Consider the following 21,502-nt stretch of genomic DNA (forward strand, 5'->3'; position numbering starts at 1 on the left):
AGTAGTGCAATTGCTGGGTCATAGGGTAGTTCTATTTTTAGTTTTTTGAGGAACCTCCATACTGTTTTCCAGAGTGGCTGCACCAGCTTTCATTGTAAAAGAAAATGTAATTATATACAAATTCAGGATAATGTAATGGGGATTAAGCACACATCCTATAGAGAAGTTTTGAGTTTGAATATTGCTCTTGCTCCTTACTTGGTATAATTTTGAACAACTACCCAGATGAATCTATTAACTACAATGAGATTGCACATGAAGCATTTATTATAATGCCTGCTTCAGGGTTAAGTGTCAGTAAATATTAGCTATTTATATCATTTTATTATGATGAGCATCTTATAAAGTCAAAATGATAATGTTTCTGAGAAGAAAGATAAACAATCTCTTGGCTTTATATGACTGCTGTATTAAATTTTGTTCGTAAAATTTATAAGGATATTTAGGACCTGAAAAAACTTGTCAAGAGTGCTAAATATATAATAAAAGTCAGGTTGTGAAGTTTCATCAGCAATATTGAACACATAGTTTTGAGATTTTGTATTCACTGAAGTCATTTTAACTTCAGATTTCCTAATGAATTTATTTTTTTTCCAGATGTGAAACCATTGCTATCCTTTTAAAAATCAAAAGCTGTATTACAAACATGTTTAAAAAATAAAGATGAAGGGTTCTGAGATTTTAAAACTAGTTTGCATTTGTGTGTTTGTATGTATACGTGTGTGTGTGCATATATGTGTGAGTGTATGCACATACATATTCCCAATATATGCATATATAAGCTTAACATGTTTACTACCAGTCTTTAATGATTTGCTTTAAAAATTTAATTTTTTTTTTTTTTAATTTTTTTTTTTTCAACGTTTATTTTTTTTGGGGGGGACAGAGAGAGACAGAGCATGAACGGGGGAGGGGCAGAGAGAGAGGGAGACACAGAATCGGAAACAGGCTCCAGGCTCTGAGCCATCAGCCCAGAGCCCGACGCGGGGCTCGAACTCACGGACCGCGAGATCGTGACCTGGCTGAAGTCGGACGCTTAACCGACTGCGCCACCCAGGCGCCCCTAAAAATTTAATTTTTAATCTGATTCTTTTCTTTTTGATATATTTTATTCTTAATAGAAGGAGTTATGTAATATTTTTACCATTTAAAGTGTTAATTTGAAGAATCATTTTCACTAGAATCTTGTTTTTAGTGTTTTCTAGTATTCAAACATAGGATTATGAAATTTCTGATGTTTCTTATTATATAACCTTACTCTCCAGTAAGTCATTGTATGTAGTAAGGAATGTAGCTACTATAAATATGTTATTCTGCTCTACCATGCACTTTCTTGCCCTTGATTAAAGCATATTTTTCCTTATAATTCCCCATGTTTTAGAATGTGGTTCTTTCTTTATATATTAAAATATCAATTAGAGTTCTGTAAATGAAAAAAAAGTCTTCAGAACCATAGAGTGTTTAATGTATGGGGAATAAGTTTCTAGAGGTATCATGAATATTATACATTTTAAACGTTTACTGGGTGATGTTTTCTATCAAACAACTCATCACAAACAACTACAGTCTTAGCCTCTTCATTTCTTTATTTTTGTATTTGTGTTCCCTCTTCTAATGGTATAGCCAGTGTCTCAGTTCTTCTTTACATCATTTCTTGCCTTGTGTTTCTGTACCTTGTAACTATGTCCCCACAGAAGATTCTTCTCTTTAAAGTGTAAGCCTAATCATACCATTTTCATATATAAAAAGCTTCAATAAGCCTAGAACTCCAAAGAGGTAGAATATATGTACTTCTTCCTGTTCCACCCTCCCAGTGGGAAATTGATCATCTAAACATAAATGTTACAAAAATAATACTCTGAAAGGTAGCAAGAATGCAAACAAGCTTGGGCCCTCAGGGCTCAATGAAAGGTGAATTTCCCCGGTTTTCTTTTTGCTTTATATATACAGACAAAGCCTGGAGAGGCTGGCAACCTGGAAACACCAACAGATACAGACCAAAAAAGGCCTTAAAAAACTTACTCCCTTAAGACAACAGACCAGAAAAGGGACAGCTGGCAAGACAGCAATCTTTTAAACAATGACCATACTACTCCACAGGAAAGAAAAACCACAGAAAAAATGCTGTCAAATCTCTACCACTGACAGCTGTCTAGACTTCAGTTGCACCAGCTTGTAATCAGGAGACCTAATTCCACACCAACCCCTGCTGATGAGGTGTCAAACAAGACACGATATTGAGTAGGTACCTTCATCACTGTCCTGTGGTACTGAGCCACAACCTACCCACCCCTATCAGTGACCATACAGAAAGCCTGAATTTCCACTCCTACCCAGAGATGAAGCTCCCTTTCCATCTATGTTGAGATGGCATCAGAGGGACCTAGGGGAGAGTCAGGACTTTGACCATTTCCTATTATAAGGAAAGCACTCCCACAGAGGCCAAGTAGGAATCACCTTCTCAGCCAATGTGTTGTAAATGAAGACCTTATTGGGTAGCCATTATTCCCACTCATGCCCTGAGAAAGCAGGAAAACCTCCCCACTAGGTATCAACAGAAGCTGAGTGGGAAAGCTAGACTTACAATCCCATTTGGAAGTAAATAATTGGTGTCGCCTCCTTTTCTCTGTTGCAAAAAATCAGGAAAAGCTCAAGGTGAATAAAAAAAAGGCGGCATATGCCAAAATTGAAATGGCACAGATTATAGAATTATCTGACAAGGATTTTAACTCATAATCATAAAATGCTTCAAGAAGCAATTACAAAACATCTGAAACAAACAAATGATTGAAAAGTCTCAGCAAAAGCTTTGAAGACCCTAATGGAAAATTTTTTAGACTCTATTTTTTAAAGCAGTTTTAGTTTTACAGCAAAATTGAGAGGAAAATACAGAGATTTCCTACATACCCTGGCCCCAACACGTGCATTGCCTCCTTCATTGTCAACATCTTCCGCTAGAGTGGTACATTGGTTATAACTGATAAACCTACATTAACACATCATAATCATCCAAAGTTTACATTAGGGTCCACTCTTGGGGTTTTCTCTTCTGTAGATTTGCAAAAATGTATAATGTCATGTATCCATCATCATAGTATCATACAAGCTATTTTTGATGCCCTAAAAATCGTTACACCTATTGATTGCCACCCCACTAATAGTTTCTGATTTCCAATTTTGCCTTTTCTAGCATGCCATATTGTTAAAATCACCACAATATGTAGTCCTTTCAGATTGGCTTATTTCACTTTGTAATATGCATTTAAGTTTCTCTTATGTCTTTTCCTGTCTTGATAGCTCATCTCTTTTTAGCATTGAATAATATTCCATTGTCTGGAGGTACCACAGTTTATGTATCCATTCACCTACTGAAAGACATCTTCAGTGATTCCAAGTTTTGGCAGTATATATAACACTGCTATATATCTTAGTGCAGGTTTTGGATGGACATTAGCTTTGAACTCCTTTGATAAACACCAAGGAATATAATTGCTGGATCATATGGTAAGAGTATGGCTAGTTTTGTAAGAAACCACCAAGCCATCTTCCAAAGTGCCAAAGTGCCATATCTATGCCATTTCCATTCCCACTGGTAATGAAGGAGAGTTCCTATTACTCTACACCTTTACCACATTCTTGTTACCATTTGGAGTTGTGAGTGTTCTGGATTTTGCCCATTCTAATAAGTAGCATTTCAGTGTTGTTTTAATTTGCATTTGCCTATTGACAAAATGATGTTGAGCATCTTTTCATATGCTAATTTGCCATCTATATGTCCTCTTTGGTAATGTGTCTGTTCTAGCTTTTGGGCATTTAAAAATTTTTTTTTTAGTTTATTTCTTTATTTTTGAGAGAGAGGCAGAGACAGTGAGTGGGGGAAGGGCAGAGAGAGAGAGAGAGGGAGAGAGAGAGGAAGAGAGAGAATCCCAAGCAAGCCCTGCACTGTCAGCTCAGAGCCTGATGTGGGCTTGAACTCACAAACTGTGAGATCATGACCTGACCTGAAACCAATAGTTGGACACTTAACCGACAGAGCCACCCAGGCACCCAGTGTTCTGGCTTTTGGAAATATATATATATATATTTTATTTTTTTAACGTTTATTTATTTTTAAGACAGAGAGAGACAGAGCATCAACAGGGGAGGGGAAGAGAGAGAGGGAGACACAGAATCTGAAACAGGCTCCAGGCTCTGAGCTGTCAGCACAGAGCCTGATGCGGGGCTCGAACTCATGGACCGTGAGATCATGACCTGAGCCGAAGTGGGACGCTTAACCGACTGAGCCACCCAGGCACCCAGCTTTTGGAAATATTTTTAAATTGGTTTGTTTGTTTTCTTATTCTTTGTATATTTTGGATGGCAGGATTTTTTTTTTTTTTTTTTTGTATATGTCTTTTGCAAATATTTTCTCCCAGTCTGTAGCTTATCTTTTCATTCTCTGTCAGGGTCTTTTGCAGAGCAAAAGTGGGTTTTCTTGTTTTATTTTGTTTTGTTTATCTGAGACAGAGAGAGAGAGAGAGAGAGAGAGTAAGTAATGGGGAGAGGGGCAGAGAAAGATGGAGAGAGAATCTTAAGCAGCCTCCAGGCTCAGCACAGAGCCCAACACAGGGCTCTATCCCAAGACCCTGGGATCATGACCTGAGCTGCAACCAAGAGTCTGACGCTCAACCGACTGAGTCACCCAGATGCCCCAGAAGTTTGTAATTTTAATTAAGTCCAGCTTATCAATTATTTTTTTTCCATGGGTTGCATCTTTGGTATCTAAAATATCATCATGATACCCAAACTCTTCCAGTTTCTTTAATCTACATAAGCCTATTAGGATTGTCTATTTCTTCTCCTATGAGTTGTGGCAGCTTTTGTCTTTCAAGGAGTTGATATTCATTTCATCCAGGTTCTCAAATTTGTGGATATAGAATTGTTCATAACATGCCTGTATTATACTTTTAAGGTTCATTGGATTTGTAGTGATGTCTCCTCTTTCATTTCTAATGTTAGTAGTTTGTGTCCTTCTCTCTCTCTCTCTCTCTCTCTCTTTTTTTTTTTTCTTAGTTTCCTGGCTAAGGCTTATTGCTTTTATTGATTTTTTTTTTAAACAGCTTTTGGTTTCATTAATTTCTGCATATTTTTCCTGTTTTCTAGTTTATTTTTTGTTCTAATTCTTATTTTTTTCTTCTGTTTGCTGGGATTTAGTTTGCTCTTCTTTTTCCAGTCCTTTAGAAAAAGATTTTTAGATCTAAAAACTTAGATTGTTGATTTTAGATTTTTTTCCTAATATGTGTTCAATACTGTAAACTTCTCTCTACACACTGCTTTTGCTTTATCCCTGAAATTTTGGTAAATTGTGTTTCCACTTTAATTTAGTTCAAAATATTTCTTAATTTCTTTTGAGTTTATCCTTTGGCTCATGTATTATTTAGGAGTGTAATGTTTTATGTCCAAATATCCTTCAAGGGGATGGAGCATAAGTCCTTACACTGTAAGTGAGCTCTGCATAGTCACTTCCCTCCAAAGAGTACAGTATGAGAAAAGCAAAACAAGATTGACTTTACAGTGAAGAATCCTGACAAACACTACCTCAGCCAAATGAGCAAAATTAATAGCAACAGTGATGAGTAATGTTGATATCATATACCCTAGATATGGATGTGTGAAAATGCCCTCCTCTGTGTTCTTCCCCAAAAAGCCCATAACCACAACCTTATCAAAAGAAGAATATTAGATAAATTCCAATTAAGGGGTGTTCTATAAATTATCTGACTAGTATTGAGGGTTGCTAGAGGGGTGTTGTATATGGGCCTGGGCTAAATGGGTAATGGGTACTAAGGAGGGCACTTGTTGCGATGAGCACTGGTGTTATAGGTAAGTGATGATCACTAAATTCCATCCCTGAAATTATTATTGTACTATATGTTAACTAACTTGGATTTAAATAAAATTTAAAAATTAAAAAAGGTTTGATACCATATTTCTATTTTCTCAGAGGGTTTCTAGTTCTCTGTTCCTATTTTAATATATTTTCTTTCATGGAATAAATATCTATTCTTACCTCTCTGAAAAAAATTTTCAAGATTATTGAAAACAAAGGAGGTCTAATAAACTTTTACAGAAGGAGGAACCTAATGAAGATTACATGAAGATTAATGTAATGTTCCCTGGGTGGGATTCTGGAACAGAAAAAAGAACATTAGGTATAAAGTAAGGAAATCTGGAAATATTATGAACTTTTGTTGATAATAATGTTTCAACATTTATTAATTGTGACAAACATATTGTAGTAATGTAAGATGTTAATAATAGGAAAATCTGGGCTTGATGGATATGGCACTTGTGGGTACATGTGGGGCATGCTACTATTTTAACTTTTCTGTAAATCTAAAACTATTCTGGAATAAAGCTTTTATTAAAAATAAAAATAAGTCTTGTCACAACAGAATCCAGAGCTTAAAACTGCAAGATGCTAGAAACAGAAAGAGATAGTTATAAAGGTAAAGACTTATATTTCACTTCAATAGGAGGGGGGCATATACAGAAATGATACAAGTGTTTTGGACAAAATTAAAGACAGCCTGATACATAGGCACTCTTACAGCTTTAAGGAAATAAGTTTTAACTCTCATCTGCAGAATTGACCTAAAAGGACAGAGAATAGACCACATGTGATAATTTCAGCAATATAAAATAGATTCCTGCCTGATTGACTCATAATTTGCTGCAGATTCATGGTGGGTTATATTATCTAAGTGGTAAACATGCTGAATTATGATTACTCATGAGTTGTAATCAATCACGAAAATGTTTGCTAAAAAGTAGTTTTAACTTTAGAAAACTAGTTACCCAGTAATCCTGGTGATAACTGTATATGTGAGCAGGACATCTGAAAACTTTTTGTAGACGTTATCCAGATTGATAGGCTTAAATATGGGGCTTATAATGAGAAGGCAAATGACTTTGTAAATTAAATAAAAGGCAGCAAGTGAGATGTAAATCCTAAGGTTAGTTAAAAACAGGGTCAGACTTTCTTACACCATACACAAAAATAAACTCAAAAAGGATGAAAGACCTAAACATAAGACAGGAAGCCATCAAAATCCTAGAGGAGAAAACAGGCAACAACCTCTTTGACCTCAGCCACAGCAACTTCTTATTTGATATGTCTCTGGAGGCAGGGGAAACAAAAGCAAAAAATGAACTATTCAGACCTCATCAAGATAAACAGCTTCTGCACAGTGAAGGAAACAATCAGCAAAACTAAGAGGCATCCAACAGAATGGAGAAGATATTTGTAAATGACTTATCGGATAAAAGGTTAGTATCAAAAAATTATAACGAATTTATCAAACTCAACAGCCAAAACACAAATAATCCAGTAAAGAAATGGGCAAAAGACGTGAATAAACACTTTACCAAAGAAGACATCCAGATGCCTAGCAGACACATGAAAAAATGTTTAACATCACTCATCATCAGGGAAATCCATACCAAAACCACAATGAGATACCACCTCACATCTGTCAGAATTGCTGAAACTACAACTCAGGAAACAACAGATTTTGGCAAAGATGTGGAGAAAGAGGAACCCTTTTACACCATCGATGGGAATGCAAAGTGGTACAGCAACTCTGGAAAACAGTATGGAGATTCCTCAGAAAATTAAAAATGGAACTACTCTACAACCCAGCAATTGCACTAGTAGGTATTTATCCAAAGAATACAGGAATGCTGATACAAAGGGGCACATGCACCCCAATGTTTATAGCAGCACTATTGAAAATAGCCAAAGCATGGAAAGAGCCCAAATGTCCATAGACAGATGAATGTATAAAAAAGATGTACACACACACACACACACACACACACGTACACACACACACAATGGAATATTACTTGGTGATCAAAAAGAATGAAATCTTGCCATTTGCAACAATGTGCATGGAACTAGAGTGTATTATGCTAAGCGAAATAGAGAAAGACAAATGTCATATGATTTCACTCATAATGGGGAATTTAAGAAAGAAAACAGATGAAGGGAAGGGAAGGGAAGGAAAAATAAGATAAAAAACAGAGAGGGAGACAAACCATTAAAGACTCTTAAATATATAGAACAAACTGAGTGTTGCTGGCGAGGTATTGAGTTGGGGGATGGGCTAAATGGGCAAGGGGCATTGAAGAGGACTCTTGTTGGGATGAGCACTGGGTGTTAAATGTAAGTGATGAATCATTAAATTCTATTCCTGAAGTCATTATTACAGTGTATGTTAACTAACTTGGATTTAAATTTAAAAATATTTTCAAAAAATGGGAAAAATTGGGTCATTTTCTTTAGCTGTGTTGCTCTTTACCCCCATTCCTCCTGCCATTAAACCTGAAATTAGGAATAAGAACTATCATAACAGCAGAGTGATTCTAAGCTTATCACCATAAAGTAAACGTTAGTAGGTGTAAAACGTGACTTGATAATCTCCCACCAAATGTAAATATAAGATTTGATATTCATCATGAATTATGAGCAAGAAAACCCTGAACCAAAGAAAGAAAAATCTGAATAATCATACTTTCTGCAAATATTTTAAATCAGACACTTACTTAAAACTTATTTAACCCCAAACAAGGAAAGACATCCAAGTATTGAAATCGAAGTATATTAGTGCATCCATTTGAGTTTCTTATCATGCCTAGGTGATATAAGGATATCACAAAATCAAATTTTGTAATTTGAACATGTTTCAGGCATTTTGATTGAAATGTCAATTTTAAATCATTTTAAATGCATGTCTTCATTCAGATTGAGGCTAGGCCTGAAAATATACATATATGCAAATGAATATGGAAAGATATGGAATGATAAAGACTTAGAGCTCGTTTTCTTCTTGCCATAACAATGGTCACTACAAATCTGCACACTAGAAAAGTATACCAGGTAGTTAATGAATATCATGATCAGCCATGTTTGTATAGGAACTATTGACAGTTAACTATACATTTAGAGTACTGGGGTACTCATTTTTCATTGATTATGTTCAAAATCTAAAATACTGTGGACCACACTGTATGTCACTATAATCAGTAATTCATTTATCTACTTATCTCCTGTTGATATGCACAGCATAATTCAATTCATTATGCAATACTTCTGGATTTTCCTCATGATGGCTATTATCACTAGAACAACAACATACTGTTATCCTCTTTTTGTTGCAAAAGTGTACTCATTCAACGTTGAAGGAACCCAGCCTTCTTTCAATTATCATGGATATTTCCTGTCTCTAAATTGCACTTTTCTCCTTTTAATTTTGGTAACTTTCTAAATTGCTTTTTGTTTTTCTCACATAAATGAGATGACAATGGCATTTGAAGGGAAGTGAAAAAATACAGAAATGATTACCATTGATTATCTTTCTTCTCTTTACCTGCTTGCACTCTTTGACTGAGTGTGCCTGGATGAGCTGAACAGTTTGTTAGCACATGCTGGGCAATTACTGTGCTACAAATTTGCAGCTACAGTGATCCTGCAAAACACCACTTTCTTGATCTCTCTGTCTGCAATTAAGAAATGACATGACTAACAAAAGGTATTCTGATTTTTAGCATGAAAAAGACTGAATTGTGCTTTCAATTTACAAAAAAAGAAAGTGAAAATAAGGATAAATATGAGTGAATTTAATTTAGGGTGATTTGTGACATAGTATGCTGCCACGTTTTTGTCATTGTAAGATTGAATGGGTAGCAATGTTTTTGTTTTTGTTTTTTTTCTTTTTTATCCAATGGGAACTAGATAACTCATGTACCTTACTTAGATGATAGGTTTATGCATTATTTTTTTTTTAGAAAAAATGCAGTAGACTGAAAAAATTCAACTCAGCCCAAGTAATTCTGCTGGCAGACAATAGGATGTAAGAGACAGTCCTCAATAATCACAGTTCTTATTCAGATGAAGTATTTTGAATATAAAGTGACAGTAGAAAATGGCATAGATTTCAATAACTTTAAGAACCAATCTTCCATTGTCTGAGTAAACTCTATGGTTGGTAGTTATTGAATGAGCATGTTTACCGTGATTTTACACAGGAAAGAGTATCATTTCATAGCAAGCTAAGGATCCATGAATTATAAAAGGAATTATTAATGTTCAAATAGTACATCCTAGGAATAGATCAAACTGGAATGTTATTTTCTGCATTTGCAATTGAATAACATATTTGATTTTATTACAAATAGCAAAAACTGAGTCATTTTTAGGATAATGTCAAAAAAGAAAGGAAGAAAGAAAAGTGTCACTCAAGAGCCTTAGTGTAATCTTAACATATTCAAATAAACATTCATAATAACTGAGTTGCTTTTCTGAAAGGAACATAAAAGTAGTCAAGCTCTACTGTGAGTTGCCATCCAAATTTGCTATTTTCATGCCTATTTCTGACATGAACAGGCTGTCATGAAGTGAAAAGAATTATTATGAAATGAGATTAGTAAGAAGCTTGCTGATGGATCAGAACACATTATCCAGGATTCTTAGCCCAGGATAGATGTGATCTGGAGGCAGGTAGGCATCCCAGCTAGTAAAGAGGAGCCATAAATTGCACTGATACACATCCACGCAGAGAAAGTTTGTATCAGAAAGGTTGATGGCATCAGACATGGGACTTAGTCAAAAAACTGCCTAGACTGGATAGGAAGCAAATTAGAAATGTGCTTTAGGGCAGTGTGGTACAACTTTGCCTATTGCTGAGAGTCAAAAGAGACATTAGTGAAAAACAGATTTCTAGACTACACCAATACCTACTCAATCAGTAGTTATAAGTGGGGGAGACTCTGCAAGTCTGTATTGTTTAACAATTATCATAGATGATTCTAAAACGTGGTTAATAAAGGAAATGATCCTAAAAGTACTGAAAAGCCAATTATTCATTGATTATTTAATAAATATTTCTTGAGAAAGTAATATGTATTCTCAAAGTTCTATGGTATACTTGTGGTGATCTTTGTAAACCAAAAAAAACACCTCATTTGGAGCAATTTGATTTTTTAAATTGCTAATTTAATTTGTTGACTTAATATATAAAAAAAAAACAGATTGTGCATATATGATATCTCATAAACTAGTACAATTTAATTATCACTATTGAAAAGACTTATAATTTTGTCACTTAACATGTTTAAATGATACCGGCATTTATAATTTTAATAATTCATGTTCTTTTTAAGTCCTTAAATTGTCTGAATAACCAAATGAACTCTCTCAAGCACTTAGGTAATTCCTCTAGAGTCTAATGAGTCAAGTTTAAATGTAGTGAACCATAATTGTTTTTGTGAATTTAAAGTCAAATTATCAGGGCGCCTGGGTGGCTCAGTCCGTCAGGCGTCCAACTTCAGCTCAGGTCATTTATTATCTCGTGGTTCATGATTTCAAGCCCCCGAGTCAGGCTCTGGGCTGACAGTTCAAATTAGATGCTTTTGATATTCTTCCACTCAGTATCTTCCTCACTCCAATTCTCTGTTTAATGAAGACTTCTCAGATTGGTTTTTTGTTTTTTGTTTTTTTTGCCACCTATCCACAATACCCCTCCTTCCCATCAATCTTTACTTCTTACTTTTAATTTTGACTTTTAAGCAAAAGCTTAACTTTGCCTCACATAATTTGTTACTGTATCATATAATAGTATCCACTTACCTGTTTATATATTCATTTATTTATTATGTGTCTTCTTCAGGAAAGTATCAGTTTCCATTGGAAGGACTTAACAACTCTCTCACTATTATATCTCTATAATAATAATGCTGTTCAATTCATAACACTAAATAATTATTTGAGAAATTAATGCCTTTAAAAAATCACTAGTGCTTGTATTAAGGTTTGTCATACAGTCATATATCTAATATTCCTTACACTGACCTTGACTAGTGACATGACTGGTCCTAGTATTTCACAAAAGGCTTTTGATGAGTATAGTTGATAGGATCAAGAATCAGAAGGAAATTACACAGATGACTTTAAAAAATTGGATTATAAAATTTTATTACCCATATCATAAGCAACACATATTCTATGATTTTAAAACTTCTCATTCTAAAAAGTTAAAATGATATTAACAGTTACAGATACATCTCCTCAGTACCTACTGCTAATTATTTTGTTAGTGTTCTTTCCTTCACCCACCTAAACCTCTAAGATAAGTTTATTGAGAACAGCTAGCTCTTATTAACTCGTGAATTCATGAAATCTAACACAATGTCTGGTACATTTAATTGTTAAATAAATATTATAAGTGAAAAGCGAAGCCCAAAGTACAAACAATTAACCTTATATCTTTTTGATGGATTCAAAATGTGATTTCCATTTATGTACCTTCGAAGGAAGGTAATGTAATGTCTTCATTGCATTAATGACAATCTCAAAAGCAGAAGACTAAGGTTAATAATTCTATTTCTTGGTAAACTAAACCACTGTGAATTTCTTTTTCTTCTTCAAACAAATGAAAAATCTTATTTTTAGCTTAAGAATGCTTTCATTGCTTTCTCCTTCTTATGAAATGTTATCTTTGGAATTTAAATTTTATTTAACAGAGGGCTCCGTCTGCTCTTTTTATAGCTGAGCCTGCATTAATTGGCTTTAGACCATCCCCATAGTATTGGTACATAAGCTCCTTCTGCTGGTGAAAGTAACTTGTAGCTAATATTCCTTGTATTTTGTTTTGGGTTTTTTTTTTTTTACTATTGGTTTCTCAGGGTATTTTGGGCTTAAGAGTACACAAGGCATTGTTTTTACAAATCAGCTTTTAATTGGAAGACAGCTTCTAAAAAATGCAGATGAACTATCTCATGTTCTGACTGGGGATTAGCACAGGGGCACTGATAATCCACCTGACTTGATGGCTGTTCTTCAAATGTGCTACTGAGATAGATCCTTTCTGGCAAGCTCCACTTGAGGGGTCTCTTCAAACTAATCCTTTTCCCAATTAATTGGATTTGCCTCCTCCAGGGTCACTGTCAAACTATGCAATTGGCTTTCTTTTGGGTTCAGATTTTGTAATATGCATAAGTCCAGTTCCAGACATTTTTCTTTCACTTTAAACTTCTGACCTGCAGTGGTCGAGGCTGTTCACTTTCTTAGTTGAGGGATAAGCTACCTCTTTGGAATGCATACCTCAGAAATACAAAGACCAGGTTCCGACTTCTGCGCAGCCTTTCCAGTTAGCTTCTAATTCCATCACTCACTCATTTTCTTAAAGAGAGGGGTGGAGGTACCTTTCAAATCCTCAAATTAAGTCATTATGTCACTTTATAAAGGAAGCATAAAAAAGGGGGGATACGTTTTCTGTACATTCCATGTAACTCATAAAAGCCACATACAGATTTGTGTTTTTCTGGTGAGGTTAAAAACATGCATTTATCCCAAAAGTAAGTTGTATTATATAACCCATCTTGTTAGGTAACGGAGAAATTTACATTCTCCAATGATATTATGAAATATTTGGACTTTTATAATCTTTAATATACATACATACTGTTAAGAACACCCAAATTATTAACACAACAATGAAATGAACCAAGTCATATTTATAACTCATTTTAAATCTATATTTGAACTCTTCATAGCTAAACACAACATTAAGATGTTGTACCAAAGCAACCACTCATAGATTTATATAGTTGAGGTGTTTTGAGAGATATAAAGCTTGTAAGAAACAAGAGAATTCAAATGTTTGTAGAATAGAAATGCACTTTTTTTTTAATTTTTTTTTAACATTTATTTATTTTTGAGACAGAGAGAGACAGAGCATGAACGGGGGAGGGACAGAGAGAGAGGGAGACACAGAACCAGAAGCAGGCTCCAGGCTCTGAGCCATCAGCCCAGAGCCTGACGCGGGGCTCGAACTCATGGACCGCGAGATCGTGACCTGAGCTGAAGTCGGATGCTTAACCGACTGAGCCACCCAGGTGCCCCTAGAAATGCACTCTTAATGAAGCAATATTTGGTTACAACGAAGTATTATCCATTGCAACATAACTAGTAATAACTAACAGAATATACCGAGGTTTATTTCCTGATTTCTAGGTAATATTTTATTTTCTTTTTTTATAGTCAGTTTATACTTTATTTACTTGTTTTTATTTTATTATTTTTTTCCTACATGATAATGGTACTCTTTAGTCCCCATCACCTATTTAACTCACCTTCTGACCCACCCCCTCTTCTGGTAACCATCAGTTTGTTCTAGAGCTAATAGTCTGTTTTTTGGGTTTCTCTCTCTCTTTCTCTCTCTCTGTCTCTCTTTGCTTTTTTGTTTTGTTTCTAAAATTCTACATATGAATGAGATCATATGGTATTTGTTTTTCTCTAGTTGACTTATTTTGCTTAGCATTATACTCTCTAGCTCCATCCATGTTGTTGCAAATGACAAGAAATCATTTTTTATGGCTGAATAATACCCCATTATATGTGTGTGTGTGTGCGTGTGTGTGTGCATGTGTGTGTGTCTTCTTTATTCATTTGTCAGTAGACACTTGGGCTGCTTCCATATCTTGGCTATTGTAAATAATGCTGCTATAAACATAGGGGTGTGTGTATCCCTTTGAATTTTCTATTTTTTGGGTAAATATCTAGTAGTGCAATTGTTGGATCATAAGGTGGTTCTGTTTTTAACTATTTGAAGAATGTTCTTCATACTGTTTTCCACAGTGGCTGCACCAGTTTGCATTCCCACCAACAATGCAAGAGAGAGGTTTCTTTTTTACTGTATCTTCACTAAGATGTCTAATGTCTTGTGTTGTGGATTTTAGCCATACTGACAGGTGCAAAGTGCTCTATCATTGTAGTTTTCATTTGTTGAGCATCGTTTCATGTGTCTTTTGGATACCTGTAAGTCTTCTTTGGAGAAATGTCTGTTCATGTCTTCTGCCCATTTTTAAATTCGTTTAGTTTTTTGGGTGTTGGGTTGTATTTGTTCTTTGAAGTATTTATATGAATATTTCTATATGCATTCAGTTTTCTTGAGTAAATAGTTCATGGTAGGTGTACAGTTCATTTTTTAAGGCAGTTGACATTTTTTCTAAGTGGTCTACCACTGTGAATTCCTTCCAGAAATGTAAAAGACTTGCTTCATATCTTTTCCAGCACTTGATATGGTTTAAATGTATCCATTCTAATAGATATATAGTATTCTCTCATTGTTTTAATTTGTACTTCCCAAATGACTGAGGATCTGTAGCATCTTTTCACATGCTTATTTCCTATCTATATATATTATTTGATAAAATGTTAAAGTATTTTTCCAATTTTAATTTTTTGTTGTTGTTTTCTTATTAAGTTTTGAGTAGACTTGAGATATTTTGGATATACACAATTTACAAATATTTTCTCCCAATCCCTGTTTTGTCTTTCCATTCCCTTGGTGGTTTTGTTGTTGTTGTTGTTGTTGTTGTTTTGTTTTGTTTTGTTTTGTTTTTGGACAACATACATTTTAATTTTGATGAAAACAAATTTGTCAACTTCTTTTTTTATGGACTGTGCTTTTGGTGTTGCAGAAATTGATGTCATTTAAAAGATTACAAAGGTCTTCTCCTATGTTTTCTTCTAGAAATTTTACAAAACATTTTGTAAAATGTTTGGAATTACAAAACATTTTGAGTTTATTTTTGTATATGCTGTGAAGTGTATATAAAACACTTTTTTTTGTATATAGATATTCAATGATCCCCAAATCATTCACGGAACAAAACAATCCTTCTAATGATTCGTCTTGCAAAATGTACACACATGCCTGTATATACAACACACACATATATTATGTATTATATGCATTACATGTATATAAATATATAAAACACACTGATAAATCATACATATAAATTGTATATTATTTATAGATTGTCCTTTATGGTTACATATAGTTTCATTTAAGAATCAATAAACTTAGAATGTCCAGTTATATAGATCTCTGCCCCATTACATGAAAAGCGAGGCAGAAAATATTTGTGTATATATGCCATATTCATTTAGCACCACTATAAGCAAAGGAGTATTTTTACATAGTTATCTTAATAAACACTGACAGAATTTATGGGAAGTAGACATTCTTATAGATGTTTTAAAGAAAAACACTTGCTAATCAGAGATTACAAAGCAGTTATTTAGTCACAGATATTTTAAGTGGTGGAGGTAGAAAGCAAACCCAGATGACTGATACTCTTTCTAACACTGCCTATCCTAAGGGGTTAAATCATAGAATCAGTTGGGGCACCTAGGTGGCCCAGTCAGTTGAGCATCTGACTTTGGCTCAGGTCATAATCACATAGCTAGTGAGTTCATGGTTCAAGAGTTTCACATTTCGTGAGCTTAAGCCCCACATCAGCCTGGAGTCTGTTTTGGATCCTCATCCGTCCTGCTCCCTGCCCCTCCCCCGCTCAAGCTCACACTTGCAAAAATAAACAAACATTTTAAAAAAATCAATATATTATTTAAAATTGACAACCACAATACTTTGGCCTATAGCAGTTATAAGGTTACCCAGGTGAACCAATATTTCCAATTTTATTACTTTTATTCCTCAAAATAAAATCCATTGTTTAAGCTGTAGCTACATAAGGAAAGTGAAGAAGTGAGAGGAAATATACTGCAAATTATGATCAGATAGTCTGCAATTCTAAATTGTAAAAAGCTAAACAAAATCCACTTTCTCCTCACGATGTAATTTTCTCTTAATGTAGGTTATAAAGTCATTTTTCTTAAATTTTAAGTACATGAGGCCTGATATAATAGAACTAATTTAAGTGAACTTACAAGTTTGAATTCCTCCACAATATGAATGCCTTCCTGAATGACCCCATAGAAGCAACATGACTAACATTATGTATCCTGGAGAGAGCAGCCATTCATTGACCAATGGCAGTGATTTTGGCATACAGTCTCAGTCAGCACTTTGCGTCATTTCCAAAGTAGAGGTCATCTGGCAAAGTTCAGAGTCAAGAGAGGTGATTGGCTCTGGGGAGCATAACTGCTCCATGCCCTGTACTCCATTCAAATCCCAGGTCATTTAGTGTACTCGTGCATGTAAGTACTCCTGCATGTGTCACACAGAGTTTTAATAGTCAAAACAATTGTCTCTCAATATGTATCACTCTAGAATTTCTACACAGAGCAGAGCTCTTACAAGGACATTGTAGTAATAATTTCAATAAACCCTATGAAGATTAACTTTCAGCATCTTGAGTGGAAGACTATTTTAAAACATAGGATCAATAAAATCTAAATTGCTCACTAATCTCTATTTTATAATTATGGTAGTGTGATTCCAGGTATGACATCGACGTGCATTTGATCTAATTTTTCTACAATACACTTTAAGAATATTAGATTCAGCTCCATGGGCTTAAAGTTCTATAATTCCAGATACATTTTTTTTATTCATCCATTTTTTCTGTGTTCAATACTATAGGCCAGAAAATTGTACCAAATGTCAATGCAGATATTCTTCTTATCCCAGATCTCAGGGTCCTACTCCAACCATATCTCTGTTCTTACTTTAATCTCAGAGATTTGCCAGTGCCCTATATACTTAACCAACTGAGCCACACAGGCACCTCTATAATGTTATTTTTAACTAGTGGAGTATAAATTCTCCACTTCATTCCATCTTCTAAACTCTCTCTCAAAGGGGATTACCAACTCATGAAGTTTTCAAACTCTGGCCATGACATTTTTGTTTGTTTTTCTTTAGCTAAACAAAATACCTTCATAGTTAGTGTGAGTACCTTATACCAAGCAAATAATCCTGATTTAACCTTCCCACTTGCTCAGTTATCTCACTTACAAGTAAGCATACATAAGCATATATATATACACATAAGATATATACAAAAGATTACATAATTGAATACATTGTTGCTATTATTGTTTTGAACAAGCTTATCTGTTAGAGCAATTAAAAATTTTAAAAAAAGTTTTTATTTTACCTTCGGTATTCTTTCTTCAGTAATCTTCCTCTTAATCTGAGTTTCTGACCTATATTATTTATCTTCTCTCTAAAGAATTTCTAACATGTCTCCCAACACTATCTACTGGCAGGAGATTCCTTCAATTTTTGTTTGAAAAAGTCTATTTCTCCTTCATTTTTGAAGGATAATTATTCAGGGTACGGAACTCCAGCTTGTTGGGTTTTTTATGTCTACTCTTTAAATATTTTCACCCCATTCTCTTCTGGCCTGTACAGGGTTTAAGGAGTCATATGCAGTTCTTGCTTTTCCAGTCAGGGGTCCATACAGTTGTTTTGCATTTTCATCGTAACTTAAAGGGAAATTTTCACAGTGTCTGAAGCCCTTGATGTCCAGCAAATGAAGGAGGAGGATGTCCTCAAATTTCTTGTAGCAGGAACCCACTTGACCTCTAAATAAAACAGTACCTCTACAAAAGGAAAAGTGATGGTATCTCTATCAGAAATCTGAAGAGAAGCTGGGAGAAGCTTCAGTTGGTAGCTCGTGCCATTGTTGCCATTGAAAACTCAGCTGATGTCAATGTCTTATCATCCAGGAATACTGGCCAGCAAGCTGTGCCCAAGTTTGCTGCTGCTACTGGAGCCACTACTATTGCTGACCACTTCACTCCTGGCATCTTCACTAACCAGATCCAGGTATCCTTCTGGGAGCCAAGGCTTCTGGTGGTTACTGATCCCAGGGCTGACCACCAGCCTGATGTCTTATATAAACCTGCCTACCATTGCTCTGTGTAATACAGACTCTCCTCTGCACTGTGTGGACATTGCCATCCTTTCAACAACACAGTTGCTCACGCAGTGGGTCTAATGTGGTGGATGCTGGCCTGGGAAGTTCTGTGCATATGTGGCACCATTTCCTGTGAACACCCAGGGGAAGTCATGCCTAATCTGTCTACAGAGATCCTGAAGAGATTGAAAAGGAAGAGCAGACTGCTGCTGAAAAGGCCGTGACCAAGGAGGAATTTCAGGGTGAAAGGACTGCTCCAGCTCCTGAGCTAATCGCTACTCAACCTGAAGTCGCAGACTGGGCTGAAGGTGTGCAGGTGCCCTCTGTGCCTTTCAGCAGTTCCCTACTGAATATTGGAGCACTCAGCCTGCCACTGAAGACTCGTCTGCAGCTCGCTCTACTTAGGCCACTGATTGGGTAGGAACAACCACTGAGTGGTCTTAAGCTGCTCTTCTACAGAGGCAAATAAACAGATGTAAAATAAACAGTTTCTGGGAAAAAAAAAAAAAGGTCAGATGCAATTCTTATTTCTGCTTCTCTACAGGTAAGATGTTTTCTGCTCTCTGGCTTCCTCAGGAATTTTTGTTTATTTTTTTATTTCTGTATTTGATAATGATATGCCAACATAGTGGGGTTTTTGTTTTGTTTTGTTTTGTTTTGTTTTGTTTGCATATATTCCATTTGGTATTCTCTGAGCTTCTTGGATCTATGATTTGGTCTCTGACATTAATTTGGATAAATTCTCAGTCAATATTTTTTAAAATATTTCTTCTCTTCCCTTCTCTCTTTTCCTTTTAGTATTCTTATTATGTGTATGTTACAGCTTTTGTAGTTGTCCCACAGTCCTTGGATATTCTGTTCTGTTCTGCCTTTTTTTTTTTCTTTCAATCTTGTTCTTTTTGCTTTTCCATAGTGGAGGTTTCTATTGATTGACATGACCCCAGCTCAGAGATTATTTCCCCAGCCAAATCTAGTCATCTAATAACTTTGTCATAGGCATTCTTCATTTCTGTTACAGTTTCTGATCTCTGGCATTTCTTTTTGGTTATTTCAGAAGATTTCCATATTTCTGCTTACATTGGCCAACTTTTTTTTTTTTTTTTTTTTTTTTACTTTATCTAATTTACTGCAATTTAGTTAACATACGGTGTAGTATTGGTTTCTGGAGTAGAGCCCAGTGATTCATCACTTACATATAACACCGAGTGCTCCTCCCATCAAGTGCCCTCCTTAATGCCAACGCCCATTTAGCCTATCTCCCCACCTAAATCCCCTCCAGCAACACTCAATTTGTTCTCTGTATTTAAGAGTCTCTTACAGTTTGCCTCCCTCTCTGTTTTTATATTATTTTTTCCTTCCCTTCCCCTATGTTCACCTGTTGTGTTTCTTAAATTCCACATATGAGTGAAATCATATGATACTTATCTTTCTCTGACTTATTTTGCTTAGCATAATACATTCTAGTTCCATCCACATTGTTGCAATATATATGTAGTATTATATATGTTATATATATTATATTATATATATATATATATATATATATATATATATATATATATATATCACATCTTCTTTATCTATTCATCAGTAGAGGAATTTGGGCTCTTTCCATATTTTGGCTATTGTTGATAGCACTGCTGTAAACAATGGGGGACTGTGCCCCTTTGAATTAGCATTTTTGTATCCTTTGGATAAATACCAAGTAGTGTAACTGCTGGATCATAGGATAATTTTATTTTTAAATTTTTTGAATAACCTCCATACTTTTTTCCAGAGTGGCTAAACCAGTTTGCATTCCCACCAGCTGTGAAAAGTGTTCCCCTTTCTCCACATCCTTGCCAACATCTGTTGTTTCCTGAATTCTTAATTTTAGCCATTTTGACAAGTGTGAGGTGATATCTCATTGTGACTTTAATTTGTATTTCCCTAATAATGAGTGATGATTCATGTGCCCGTTATGCATGTGGATGTCTTCTTTGGTAAAGTGTCTATTCATGTCTTTTGCCTATTTCTTCACTGGATTTTTTATTTTTTGAGTATTGAGTTTGATAAGTTCTTTATACATTTTGGAGTCTAACACTTTATCCGATATATCATTTGCAAATAACTTTTCCCATTCTTTTAGTTTTGTTGTTTTACTCTTTGCATGATATAATACTCTATGTGGAAAATCTGAAAGATTCCACCAAAAAAAATTTCTAGACCTGATACATTAATTCATCAAAGTAACAGGATATAAAATCAACATACAGAAATTGGTTGCATTTCTATAGACCGTTAATGAAGCAGCAGAGATACCAAGGAATTGATCCCATCCAAAATTGCATCAAACACCATACGATGTGTGGGAATAGACTTAACCAAAGAGGTAAGAGATCTAAGCTTATGAAGGAAATTGAAGAAGACAGAAAGAACTGGAAAAACATTCTATGATCATGGATTGGAAGAACAAATGTTAAAATGTCTATACTACCCAAAGCAATCTACACATTCAATGCAATCCCTATAAAAATAACACCAGAATTCTTCACAGAGATAGAACAAACAATCCTAAAATTGTATGGAACCAGAAAATACCCCAAATAGCCAAAGTAACACTGAAAAAGAGAACCAGTGCTGGAGGCATCACAATTCTGGACGTCAAGCTGTATTACAAAGCTGTAATCATCAAGACAGTATGGTACTGGGACAAAAACAGACACCTGGATCATGGTAACAGAATAGAGAACCGAGAAATGGACCCACAAATGTGTGGCCAACTAATCTTTGACTAAGTAGGAAAGAG

General features: G+C 35.0%; 1 pseudogene; it reads left to right on the forward strand.

Moving 5' to 3' along the window:
- LOC123581100 overlaps positions 1-19,135 on the forward strand; it is a 101,444-nt pseudogene extending 82,309 nt beyond the window's left edge.
- Positions 19,136-21,502: the final 2,367 nt, after the last annotated feature.

The sequence above is a fragment of the Leopardus geoffroyi genome, chromosome A1 (assembly GCF_018350155.1).
Source record: "Leopardus geoffroyi isolate Oge1 chromosome A1, O.geoffroyi_Oge1_pat1.0, whole genome shotgun sequence".
NCBI classification, from domain to species: domain Eukaryota; kingdom Metazoa; phylum Chordata; class Mammalia; order Carnivora; family Felidae; genus Leopardus; species Leopardus geoffroyi.